The following is a 14,046-nucleotide window of genomic DNA, read 5'->3' as shown; positions in this document are numbered from 1 at the left end:
TGAAAAAAACGATATAGTTTAGGCACTTAATTTGGTATTAAACCTATCTAAAACAGAAAGTTCCAAAATTCTAATTTAAACTTAATTTACTAAAATTTAAGTTTTTTTGGGGCTGCTTTCACTAATAATTTAAGTCGGTTGATATGGATGTTAATAAAAGGAATAATCCTGTCGTAAGATGTAAATCCAAACTATTTTTGTATTATTAATCGTTTTATTTAATTTTCATTTTAAGTATTGGGGATAGCAGTCCTCAAGAAAGGCCGCTTTAAATAGAGAGAGATAATTGGGATAAATATCCTCTTAACTATTTAACAATAAATATTTATATTTTTTATATATAGTATTTTAATCTAAAATTTTAAAAATAATAATTTTTTAATTACTGAGATAATTTGATTGGTATATATACGACAGAAGAAAATGAATCAAAGCGTGGTCCGGTATATATAATTCCAGCAAATGGAGCACATTAGAAGCAAAGAGGAAATGAGATGCCAAAAAAACAACAAACATGATGATGGCAAACCAACCATTTGAAATAAGTAAACAATAACTCACTCTATAAGAATCCTTTCGTTTTTCTCTATTCAATTTAAAGCTCTTAACAATGGCAGATACTTCAAGCCAAAAGCTCCATGCAATCTTCGTAGCTTACCCTCTTCAAGGCCACCTAATCCCATCTGTTAATTTGGCCATCAAGCTTGCATCCAAAGGTTTCACCATCACCTTCGTCAACACACAATCCGTACATCACCAGACCGCCAAAGCTCACCCTGAGATAGGGTCTTCGGATATTTTCGCCAGTGTCCGAGAATCGGGCCCCGACATAAGGTACACCACTGTTTCTGACGTTCTCCCCCTCGAGTTCGACCGGTCATTGAACCACGACCAGTTCATGGCTCCATTGTTGCACGTTTTCTCGGCCCATGTCGATGAGTTGGTGGGTCGGAGAGTAGGGTCAGGGGAGAAGGTTCATTGCTTGATTGCTGACACTTTCTTCGTTTGGCCTTCGAAGACCGCTAACAAGTTCGGGTTGATTCATGTCTAGTATTGGACGGAGCCGGCTTTGGTGTTTACCTTGTACTATCACTTGGATCTTCTTATGAAAAATGGTCACTTTGGCCAACAAAGTAAGTTCACGTTTTAAGTGAAATTCTGATTTTTCATCCTTGTATTTTACTCTTGTTCTGAGACGGTGATAAACGGTTTATTTTTTCTATACATAAATTTTGTCTTCGTAAGAAAGTAGATTTATGAAAAGTAGAATAGATAAGAATAAGAACGAGATGGTTTCACTGAATTTGCATCCCATCTCAGTCATATTCGAGAAGTTTTATAATGAGATTTAGTGCGTATTGTTTGTAGGGTGATACTCATTATTTGTTAACTAATAGGTTAAATGATACCGTAAATCACGTAACATAACTTATATCAATAAATTATACTTTTTCGAAATTTAGATCTTCTGAATTCTTCTTCGTAAATGTTATCTTTATATTCTTTAAAATACTTTTTAAGTGTCGGAGAATTAAAAGTACTTTAAAACTGCATAAATTACATACCAGGAGTGGAAACGATTGAACCAAAGGATATGATGTCATACCTTCAAGAAACCGATACAACATCGGTTTGCCATCAACTCATTTCAATGCATTCCAAGATGCCAAGAATGCACATCACTGTTCAAGAACTTGAACCCCTTACCATATCAGCTTTACATTCCCAAATCCCCTTCCACGCAATCGGACCCATTTTCCCACCCGGGTTCACCAAGAGCAGTGTAGCTACAACCCTCTGGTCCGAGTCCGATTGCACCCAATGGCTCGAGGAAAAGCCCCCCGGCTCGGTTTTGTACTTCTCTTTCGGTAGCTATGCCCACGTTACAAAAACCGAGCTAATAGAGATAGCTCAAGGTCTTGCACTTAGTAAAGTGAGTTTTCTTTGGGTGCTTCGACCTGATATCGTGAGCTCTGATGATGCTGATCCCTTGCCCGTTTGATTCAAAGAGGAATTTCGTGACCGTGCGATGATCGTACCCTGGTGCAGTCAAAATGCGGCGCTGGCCCACCCAGCGACCGGAGCGTTCTTATCGCATTGTGGGTTGAACTCGATACTGGAGGATACATGGTGTGGGGTTCCCTTGTTGTGTTACCCTCTGTTTGATCAATTCACTAATAGGAAATTGGTGGTGGATGATTGGAAGATGGGGATTAATTTGAGCAATAGTAAACCCATCACGAAGGAGGAAGTTTCAGATAATATTAACCGTCTAATGAGTGGACAACTAGGGGATCAGTGTAGGAACAAGGTGAAAGAGATGAGGAAAATTTTGGAAACTGCATTGTGACCTAATGGATCATCACACACAAATATGGACCTCTTTATCAAGGAACTCAAGGTTAAGTGTGAAATCAAATCTATCTCCCAATAGTATTTGTAACAACTACCCTCCATTATTTGGATAGGTGATTAAGGGTTGTTGTTATCTTTTAAGATCTCGAGTTCATATAGTATACATGTGTTTATTGTCAAATGATTGAATCATTGATAATATATTATCTTATATATTAAAATTTTAAGATGCTTTTATTATGGTGAAAGTCTATGGTTGTATTACCAAGGATGAAGTCAATTGTGCCTAAAATGTTACATATTTGTAAAATTAATGATTGGAATGAGCATAGAACGTTTCCGGACAAGCATCAAATATGAGGTGTGTAATACTTTTATCTAATTCAATCATAAATCAAATCAAAGATGTTATTTCGAACATTAAAAATAAATTATGTTGATTCAAAAGAAAACAAATATGCAATCAAATCGTTTGATTATTACATCTATTGATTCAATCATAACATCACTAAAAAAACACAACTTATGAAAGTTTAAAGACTACTAAGAATTTACTGAATATACATGAACTATATATAATTACACAAGATACAACAAAAGATTTATCAATCTTTAGCATATATATCAATTTAGGCTTTAAAGGATCATGAACGTTGAAGATACTAATTTTTTTTTACCCATTTTGATTTATTTATTATTATTATTACTATAATATTATTATTATTATAATTATTATTATTATAAATATTATTATTATTATTATTATTAAATATATTAAATATATATATATAAATAATAATAAAAAATACAAGCCCAAAAATCAAAGGCCCAAACCAAACTAAAACCCTAAACATTTAGGGTTTCAGCTAGGGTTTCTAACCCTAGCGCCGCAGCCGCCTCTGCCTCCAGCCGCCCCACGTCGACGGTCAGCTGCCAGATGCTCGAATCCACTTCAGCCACGACGCCGCCGCCTCGCTGAAGAATCCAGAAGCTTTGCTGCTTCAACACCCGCCGCCCACGTCGCAAGCTCTATGGGGTGAGTCACCACATAGCTCGGTGACTCACCGAACTCCACCTTTCGGACCGGTCCGAGATAAGCGCCGGTGATGGCTATAAAGCCATCACCCAACCTGCAAAGAAAGAAGACAGAGGTAGCCAACAGAAAAAAAAAAGAAGAACGGAGAACAAAAACAAAGAAAACCCCACAACACAGCAAGGAAAGGAAAAAGAGAGACTTACCGTGAAAGCCACCGCCTTGATCGGAGTCACCACCGGCCTCTAGACGTCACTAAAAACCTTCGAAAACCGAAGGTATTTTTTTTAGATTTACTCCGATCGGGAGCCGTTTAAAAGAAAAGACCATCGAAACCGTCATTAGGACGGTCCAATCTACGTTTTAATGTAAAAAAATTATTCCGGCCACCGAAGGCGGTGGCCGGCGGCGGGATCAACGCCGGCGAGCGGCTGCCGGCCGGAGAGCTTCTCTCTGTTTTAGAGAGAAGCGAGAGAATTTTTTTCTCTCTCGGAGAAGAGAGAGAGAGGGAAGAGATGAGAAATGAAGCTGGCCCTTCGGGCCAGCTGATTTTGGCTTTAAATAGCCCTTCCCAAACGACGCCGTTTCGGGGAGGGCTATTTGTGTAATTAAATAAAAGTTAAATCCTTTCCGCAGTCATCCTAATTTACAAACTTTACATTTTAGTCACTAAATCGAGTTTATAATCCTTTTAATTCAGATCTTTAATTTTAATTTTATTTATTTTAGTCCTTTGTATTAAAATAATGTATTTAGGGTAAATAACAGATTTAGTCCTATAATTTTAATAATTAATATTTTAATCTGAATAGTATGTTTTAATTTATTTTATTCTAATATCCGAATTTTATATAATTTTATTTTAGTCACTAAATTAATAAATAAGAAAATAGCATGTTTAATCCCTATAATTTTTATTAATTATGAATTAGGTATTTAATTTTAATTTTACTATAATTTAGTCACTAATTTTAAATCTTTTCATTTATTTTATTGCTTTTAAATATATAGTTCTAATTGTATTCTTATTGTTTTAATTTTACTTGTTTATATATTTAAATATTTTTATTATTATTATGTAGTCATAAATATATATATAATAAATAATAATTTATATTTTTTTAAATTATTTTAACATTTATTTGTCAATATCGAAGAAAAGGGCAGTCTTAATACAACTGGATGTCCTATTCTGGTATTTTAAAATTAAATATTATAAAAAATTATTATTTAATTTTATTCAAATTAATATTCATTAATATCAAAGAAAAGAGCTATCTTAAGGCACCTAGAAGTCCTTTTCCGATATTTTTAAATATATTTTATATAATTTTGAAATAATAGGATTATAAATTAAATATATTTTGAATTTTTAATAATAGAGACAATTTATAATTAAAAAGTACCAATTTTGGGCGTTGTAGGGGTGCTAATCCTTCCCTAAACGTAACCGACCACGAATCCCTTTTTATTATTAAAAAGAACGAATTTTTGGTTATAAACGCAAATCAGTTCATTTTTTAATTGATGTTTTCTTAAAACTCTTTTAAAAAAATAATTTTTAGGTATTCGACCTACCTGACCCAAAAGGCCGATGGCGACTCCCAAATTATTTTCAAAAACCATTTATTCACATCAATTTTCCCGCCAAATAAATATTTCGTACCCGGACGAAAACCGGTTACGACAACTTGGCGACTCCGCTGGGGAACGAACCCAGAATCTCTGGTTAAACTTTAAAACCAATTATAAACTGTCTCTATCAGTTAGAAATTAAAATTCATATATTTATTTTTTAATTATTTTCTTTCAAATTATTTTTTTATTTTATTTAGATATTTTTTTATTTTATTTTTCTGTTTGTTGTTTGAACATTTCTCCTCACACACAACACTTGCATTGCATAACATAAAGCTCTATAATTGAGTTTGTCCTTTTTAAGTGGGAGTGAAAGCGACATCTTCGTGAGAATTTATTCTCCGTGTCAGACCTAGCAAGTAACTTTCGGGGTTCATATGCTCTATGTCTTCGTGAGAATTTATTCTCCGTGTCAGTCATAGAGAAATGTGTCCTCTCGAATTGAACTCGATCCACTTTAGTATGTGATGGATTAGGATTGAGGGTTAATAGCCCAAGGGGCACTAACAAGGACAATTCGGGGTACCTTTATTCTTATAACTGAAACCTTACATATAATAAACCCTAGAAACTCTTCCGATCTGAAGCCATGCTGAAATTTTGTCCAAAATAGGTGTACACACAGGAGAAATGAATTCTAGCTTTCCTTTTAATTTATTTATTTTCTTACTGATTAAATTACATGTATATTTAAATTATTTAAATTATGAAAAAGCATGTTTAAATAAAAATATTTATTAGATATTATTATTAAATTTCTTTATTATGTAAACTAATTCATTTCTTTTTGTGTGTTCTTTATTTTTTCTGTTTGCATAGCATCATACAGGATAAAAGGCATTGATCCTCGTGTTAATTGTCTCATTGGAAAGCTTTCATCCATGGATAAAAAGTGTTCAAATCAAATAATTCTAAACTTAGAAGTAAGACAGTGGGCTGAGGACTTACAAAGACAAGGAGGAGACAGTCTGCAGGATGATTATGTATCTGACTTGGCCAGTTATGCTCCAGTTTCGCTAAAAAGAAATGATATGCAAGATTTGCGAAGCATTTGGGAAAGTTGGGATTCAAACAAAAAATTGCAGTTTTATCAGACTTACGGAGACATCCCATATTTGCTCTATGTCGAAGTTGATGATGAATTACTCAGAGCCCTAATTCAATTCTGGAATCCAGGGTACAATTGCTTCACTCTCAATAAGGAGGACTTGGTCCCTACTATTGAAGAGTACACAACTTGCTACATATAGAAGGGGCTTTGGAGAATCGAATCTATTCAAAGTCATTTAAAACTCAACCCTTTCGAGTTAAATTAGCAAAGATTGCCAGGGTACGAGAAGAATGGGTGGCATCCCGTACAAAACAAAAAGGCGAAAGCGAAGGCATTGCTTGGACCAACATTAAAGAACTTATTCAGAGTCATCCAGACACTAAAGTACGATTCGATCTATTTGCTCTGAGTATGTATGGTATGGTCATCTTCCCAAAAGTATTGGGATATATTGAAGATGCAGTAGTAGATTTGTTTGAACAGCTACAAAAAAAGATTAATCCTGCCTCTGCAATTCTAGCAGAGACTTTCAGATCGTTAAATGCTTGTAGAAAGCTAGGAGGTGGACGATTCTCAGGGTGTACGGATTATTCACCATTAAAAGAATTTTTGGAGCAAGAATGGCCGAAAGAAATTAAGAAAGATATGTGGATTAATGCTTTTCGAAATCTGCAAAGCAATGACATTGTTTGGCGAGCCCCGTGGCAAATCCAAAGGGAATTGTTTTACAAATGTGGTGATTACAATTGGATAATGATGCTCGGATTATGGGGAGAAATTGGATATGCACCACTTCTGGTCATAAGACAGTATGAAGGTCGTCAATTTGTACCTGTCACCGTTGGATTACATTCATCTGAGTTCGCATTCCACAGCAAAAATTATAAAAGAAATATCATGGAAGTTGTTACAGCTTGGAAAACAACTTTTTGTATCCGAGCTAAAGCAGCAAAAGAAATGCTAACTCCTGATTATGAGGAATGGAGATCTGTCAGGAAAAATGAAAATATTCCTCTACCAGATCAAAATGAGGATATCTCTATGGAAGATCGCATTAAGGTGGTTCCATCAGAAATTGAAATCCTGAGAGCTGAGTTTGAAGCAGAAAGAGAAGGCTGGTCAAGAGAATTAGAGCAAATGAGACGAGATAAAGCTATGTTGGGTGTTGATATTAACTTTCATTCATCACAATGTGCAATGTTGAGAGAAAACAAAGAAAAAGTTGATGGTGAATTTAGAGCATTAAAGAAAAATTACCAAGAGTTATATAAATCCCAGAAAGCATCAGGACCAAGCCAATCAACAGTATAGATGAGCAGAGAATTGAACATCGAGAAAAGTCGAGTTGAAGATCTGAAAGGAAAGAATAGCCGTCTACTCAAAAGCCTTGAGAAAGGAAAGCAAAAAATGGAAGATTTTGAGGTTGACAGAAGAGAGCGAATTATAAAACACAAAGATGAACACCGCGAAATCATGAATGAAATGCAAAGAGAAAGGGATCGAGCCAAAGATTTAGAAGAGATGAAAAATGACATCTTTGATAAATTTGAAGGTGAGAAAAATATCATGTTCAAAGGATTTGAATCTGAAATGAACCAGTTGATTGCCGAACTTGAAGTCAGGGGCCAAAAGATTGAAGAGTTCAATATTGAAAAAGAAAAATGGGAGCTGGAAAGAAAGAATTTCAACACCAAACTTGAGGTAGAGCGAGAAATGGCTAGCAATTGGATGCAAAGATGTAGAAACAAGAATGTTCAAATCCAGAAGATTAATCAAAGAACGCAAGAAGCACGAACAAAACTTGAAGAAGATCTGGATCAGTCTAGAAACAAAAACTCAGAGTTTAACGCTTACATTTTGCAACTTGAAGAATCATTATTTCAAGAAAAGGTTCGTCTAGGACTTAATGATCTCAAAGAAAGTAATGAGGAAAGTGCTTCACTGCGAAGACGCATTAGAGATCTTGAAAAAATTCTGCACAATTGTCAAGTTAGAATCACTGAATTAGAGCAAAATCTTGAAGGGGAACTAATGAACAATGGCAAAAGTCAACTGATTTCTATGTTGAAAGAAGTGAAGAAAGAAGTAATATGGTGTTCGAGGCCATGGTACAAATGAGCGAAGTTGCTAGATATGTTGGGGAACTAGCTGTTGAAGCTAAAATAATTGAGCATCACGTTGATCCAGTTTCTAAGTTTGGAAAGAAGGTGTCATGGTTAATGAAAGAAATTATAGAGCTTAATAGGAAAGCTACGCCTTATATGTAGTTATGAACTATTATAAAGAAACTTTTGTATGCCGATGAAAGTTGTTCTATGACAGTTAACTTTTTGGGATCAATACCTTTTTGCATACATGCATTTTGCATACATTCATTATTCATTTCATGATTTTCTTTATAGATATATTTTTTATTAAGATAAATTCATTAATTAAAATTTGGAAAAAATAATATCAAAAGATTTTTCAATCGCAGTTATTCTGGCCAAAAGAGAAATACAACATCACTACGGTACTAGACAAGCTACTAAGAGAATTATGGAGGATAAAATACAACGTATTGAGGAACATCATAATAAAGAACAAGCAGAAATGAGAATGAAGCTGGAGAAAATTGAAGCCAGTATTGCAAATTCACAAGATAGCATGATGCAGAAAATAGAAGACATGTTTAAAAGGCAGGCTATCATTGGAAAAATGCATGAAAATCCTGTATCTTTCGACCAAGAACCTATGTATCCTCTAGGTTTTCCACCAGAACCAATTTATCACTCTGGTACTACACCTATACAAATTAATGCTCGCACTTCAACATTTCAAGAAGCCAAATCACATGAAAATCGACAAGTGGATCCTGCATCTTCAAGCAAAAATCCACTTATATCAGATGTGAAAATAGGGGATTTTAATACTGAGAATTTAATCCCATATTTGAATGAGCTGAATGAGAAAGAAAAAGTAAATGAAGAATTGACCAGACAGATCAAGAGCTTAGAAGAACGAATGAAATCCGTGGAAATAACTGAATCATTCTATGTGTTTGACGCTAGTGAGTTAAGTTTGGTTCCAGACTTAATCCTCCCCATCAAGTTCAAAGTTCCCGAATTTGATAGATATGACGGTACTACATGCCCTTCATCCCACATTACTATGTTTTGTCGCAGAATGGCAGGATATGTGAAAGACGAGAAATTGTTAATTCACTGCTTTCAAGATAGTTTGACAGGACCAGCTTTAAAATGGTATACTCAATTGACCAAAGCCAATATTAGATCCTGGAAAGATCTGGCTAAAGCATTCCTAGAGCAGTACCGCCACGTAACAGACATGGTCCCTGATAGATGGACTCTCCAAAATTTGGAGAAAAAGAATAACGAAACGTTCAGACAGTATGCCCAGAGATGGCGTGACACAGCAGCCCAAGTTCAACCACCTTTGTCAGAAAAAGAGGCCACAATAATATTTGTCCATACATTGAAAGCTCTTTATTTAAATCATCTAATGGGGAATGCAACCAGAAATTTTGCAGATTTGGTTATTTCTGGAGAACTCATTGAAAATGTCTTGAAAAGTGGAAAAATTGAATCAAATGAGGGGTCTAGTTCCAAAAGACCTATGTACCGGAAAAAAGAGAATGAAGTCAACAATGCAAACTCTTACAACAAGGATTCATCGAAAAGTGTTACAATAACCCAGCCAAGGGTTAAGAAAGAGGAAACAAACACTAATCGAGCAGAGTCCAGAGGATCTCGAAAGGAAAATGAAAGGTTATCTTTTACACCTTTACCAGTACCATATGCTGAGATCTATGATTCACTGTTAAAAGCAGATGTCATATGGCCCTATCCTTTGGTTCCCATGCAACCACCATTCCCTCCTTGGTATGATATAAAGGCACACTGTGTTTACCATGAAGGAATTACGGGTCATTCTATTGAAAACTGTTTGGCATTCAAAAGGGTTGTTCAAAATTTGATCAACACTGGAAAGTTGGAATTCAATTCGCCATCTACATCAAATCATCCATTGCCAAATCATGGAGATAAAAACGTGATTGCAATTCAGGAAGAGAACAGAAAGAAAGCAAAAACTGACATTTCTGAAATTAAATCTCCTTTTGTTTGGGTATTTCAACAACTCTCTTTAGCCGGTATAATTCCACAACAATTCAGGCCAAAACATAATGAAGGCAAGAATTATTGTGAATATCATCAAGAGAAGGGGCATGAAATTCAACTATGTCTTGAGTTTAGGGATTTGGTGCAAAAATTAATGAATAGCAGAGAGATAGAATTCTTTGAAGAAGAACCAGGGAAAAAAGAAGATGATGTTTGCTCATCAGAGGATTCTAAACCTAGTCAAAGAACAAATGATCCTGTGATCATTAATGTGAAATCATCTACGGTGATTCCTGTACCAATAAAGCCGAAAGTAGTTATCACCACTCCTCTACCATTTCCATACAAAGATACCCGCAGGGTACCTTGGAATTATACTACCAATGTTTCAATGGTAGGAGGATCTGTTTCTCTAGAAAAAACGGAAGAGAAAATACAGAGTTTGGGTACAACATTGACATCTGAAGCAGTGAGTGAAGTCGGTTTCTTTACAAGAAGTGGGAGATGTTACTCTCCCGAAACATCCAATGCCTCGGAACAAGTGAAAACAAAAGGAAAAACCATGGTAATACCCCAGAAGGTATTTGATGATGAATCCCCTCCAGCATTCAATGAGCCTGTGACAGAAAAACAAGCTCAAGAATTTTTGAAATTCCTGAAACATAGTGAGTATAGTGTGGTTGAACAACTACACAAACAACAAGAGAGAATTTCTATTCTTGATCTATTGATGAATTCAGAAGCACATAGAAATGGTTTGATAAAAATGCTCAATCAAACATTTATCCCTGAGGATATATCCCTCAATAAACTTGACAGAATTGTGGGACATATAGCCGCTGACAATTACATAACGTTCACGGATGATGAAATACCTGAAGGCGGAATGGGGTCAGTAAAAGCTTTGAATATCACGACACATTGTCATTGTCATGTGTTGCCAGGAGTATTGATTGACAATGGATCCGCTCTCAACTTGATGCCTCTAGTCACACTTCAAAGAATGCCTGTGGATAAATCACACATGAAGAGCTATCAGAATGTAGTACGAGCCTTTGATGGTACTCAAAAAGAAGTGCTTGGGAAAATGGAAATACCGTTGTTAATTGGACCAGTCGTGTACAATATTGACTTTGTGGTGATGGACATCACCCTACATATAATTGTTTATTAGGGAGGCCATGGATTCATTCAGCAGGAGCCGTTCCTTCTTCATTACATCAGAAATTGAAATTTGTTGTTGATGGACAACTAATATGCGTAGGAGCTGAAGAAGAAATCATTGCGTCTATAACAAGTGATGTTCCATATATTGAAACCAATGATGATGCTCTTGAATGCTCTTTCCGAGCTCTTGAATTTGTAAATGCAACCTTTATTGCAGAAGGAAGCAAAATTCCATATCCCAGATTATCTGATTGCACCAAGATGACGTACGACAAACTTTAGGCATCGAGCTAAAGCTGGGAAAGGTTTAGGAAAGAATCTTCAAGGGATTTCAGTTCCTGTAAGTATAAAGATGAAGAAAGATCGTTTTGGGCTTGGATTTAAGCCCAATTTTCAGCAAAAGAACAAAGAGATGAAAAAAGATGTGAAGACAGAAAGGCAAGGTTGAAAGGGAAAGAAATCCTTTGGGAACACATGTTTTTCCCACAGTTGAAGACCACATTCAGATCAGGGGGAACAATTAATGTAGAACAACAGCTTGTTGAAGCCTTTAAAGAAGAAAAGTTGACGAAAGATCAAAACATAGTTGAAGAAGCTATGAATGGATTATTTATCAACATGATCATGAATGACAACAAGACTGGCAAATACTTGGATAGGATTCGCCCATGTTTTCCTGGAGAAACACTCAACAATTGGACCACTGAAGATCTTCCTATAGTTTTTAATATTAACGCAGAGTAATATTCAGAACTAATCTTTATGTTTAGCTCAAAAGTATGAAAACTTTTTGTTATCTTGTAAAGGAAATTAGGTTAAATATAAGAAATTTTCTTTAAAATTTTCAGATAGCAATCATTCTTTACATTTTCTTACATTTTTACATTTATTTACTATATTTCTTTCATAAATATGTCCGACTTATATTTGCAGGTATCACCATGTTAATAGCATGTTTATTCCTAAATTTAATCAAGCGATAAATTTAGAGCAACCCATATGTCTGGAAGAAATCAATGGGTGTGAGGATGAACTCGAATGTGATGTTCCTACTGAATTATTAAGACTGGTAGAAAAAGAAGATAAACAAATTCTACCTCACAAAGAAGAGATTGAAATAGTGAATCTGGGAACAGATGAAGAAATAAAAGAGGTGAAAATTGGTACTACTCTGACCATCCAGATAAAACAAGAATTGATAAATCTCCTTCAAGAGTTCAAGGATATCTTCGCCTGGTCTTATCAAGATATGCCTGGTTTGAGCACAGATATAGTAATGCACAAACTTCCAATCAATCCAGAATATAAACCGGTCCAACAAAAGCTCAGACGAATGAGACCAGAAATGTTGTTGCAGATCAAAGAGGAAGTGATGAACAGATCAATACAGGTTCCTACAGGCAGCTAAATACCCAGAATGGGTAGCCAACATTATTCCCGTACCAAAGAAAAATGGGAAAGTTTGAATGTGTGTGGATTACAGAGATCTCAACAAAGCTAGTCCGAAAGATAGCTTTCCATTACCCCACATAGACACATTGGTAGACAATACTGCAGGACACGCATGGTTTTCATTCATGGATGGCTTTTCAGGATATAATCAGATAAAAATGAATCCTGAAGACATGGAAAAAACAACATTTGTAACCATGTGGGGCACATTCTGCTATAAAGTGATGCCATTTGGATTGAAAAATGCAGGGGCAACGTATCAAAGAGCCATGGTAACTTTGTTTCATGACATGATGCACAAAGAGATTGAAGTATACGTGGATGACATGATTTCCAAATCCCGAACTGAAGAAGAACATATTCAAAATCTGAGAAAGCTTTTCCAGAGATTGAGGAAGTATCAATTAAAGCTCAACCCCGCAAAATGCACTTTTGGGGTAACTTCCGGGAAACTTTTGGGATTTGTGGTCAGTAAAAAAGGAATCGAGATTGATCCAGATAAAGTAAAAGCAATTCAAGATCTTCCACCACCCAATACAAAAAAAGAAGTTCGAGGCTTTTTGGGAAGATTAAATTATATATCTCGGTTCATTTCTCAATTAACTGACAAATGTGATCCAGTGTTCAAATTACTTCGAAAGAACAATCCTGAAGTCTGGAATGATGAATGTCAAGAAACTTTGGATATTATTAATTCGATGGGATGTGTACTAGGACAACATGATGAATCTGGAAGAAAAGAAAAAGCTATTTATAATATGAGCAAGAAATTTACTGATTGTGAAATTCGATATCCACCAATACAAAAATTATGTTGTGCTTTGGTGTGGGCTACTCGAAGACTCAGACAATATATGTTATATCATACTACTTGGCTGATATCCAAACTTGATCCTTTGAAATTCTTAATGGAATCACCAGCTTTGACAGACAGAATGACTAGATGGCAAATGTTATTATCTGAGTTTGATATTGTATATGTCAACCAAAAAGCGATAAAAGGAAGTGCCATAGCTGATTTTCTGGCCAGTCGTGTAACAAATGATTATCAGCCTTTGAGCTTTAATTTTCCCGATGAAGATTTGTTATGCATATCCATGAATGAAGAAGTCAGAACAAATGATGCATCTGCATTTTGGAAGCTTTACTTTGACGGAGCATCCAATGCTTTGGGACGAGGAATCGGGGCAGTGTTAATTTCTCCAGAAAATATTTATTATCCCTTTACAAGT

At 35.4% G+C, this 14,046-nt stretch overlaps 1 pseudogene; it reads left to right on the top strand.

Annotated features, from left to right (window-relative positions):
* Window positions 1-567: 567 nt before the first annotated feature.
* LOC120114522 lies at window positions 568-2,434 on the top strand (annotated as a pseudogene).
* The last annotated feature ends 11,612 nt before the right edge of the window (window positions 2,435-14,046 follow it).

The sequence above is a fragment of the Hibiscus syriacus genome, unplaced genomic scaffold, assembly GCF_006381635.1.
Source record: "Hibiscus syriacus cultivar Baekdansim isolate YM2019G1 unplaced genomic scaffold, ASM638163v2 tig00110234_pilon, whole genome shotgun sequence".
NCBI lineage: Eukaryota > Viridiplantae > Streptophyta > Magnoliopsida > Malvales > Malvaceae > Hibiscus > Hibiscus syriacus.
This window is presented reverse-complemented; position numbering and strand designations above follow the sequence as displayed.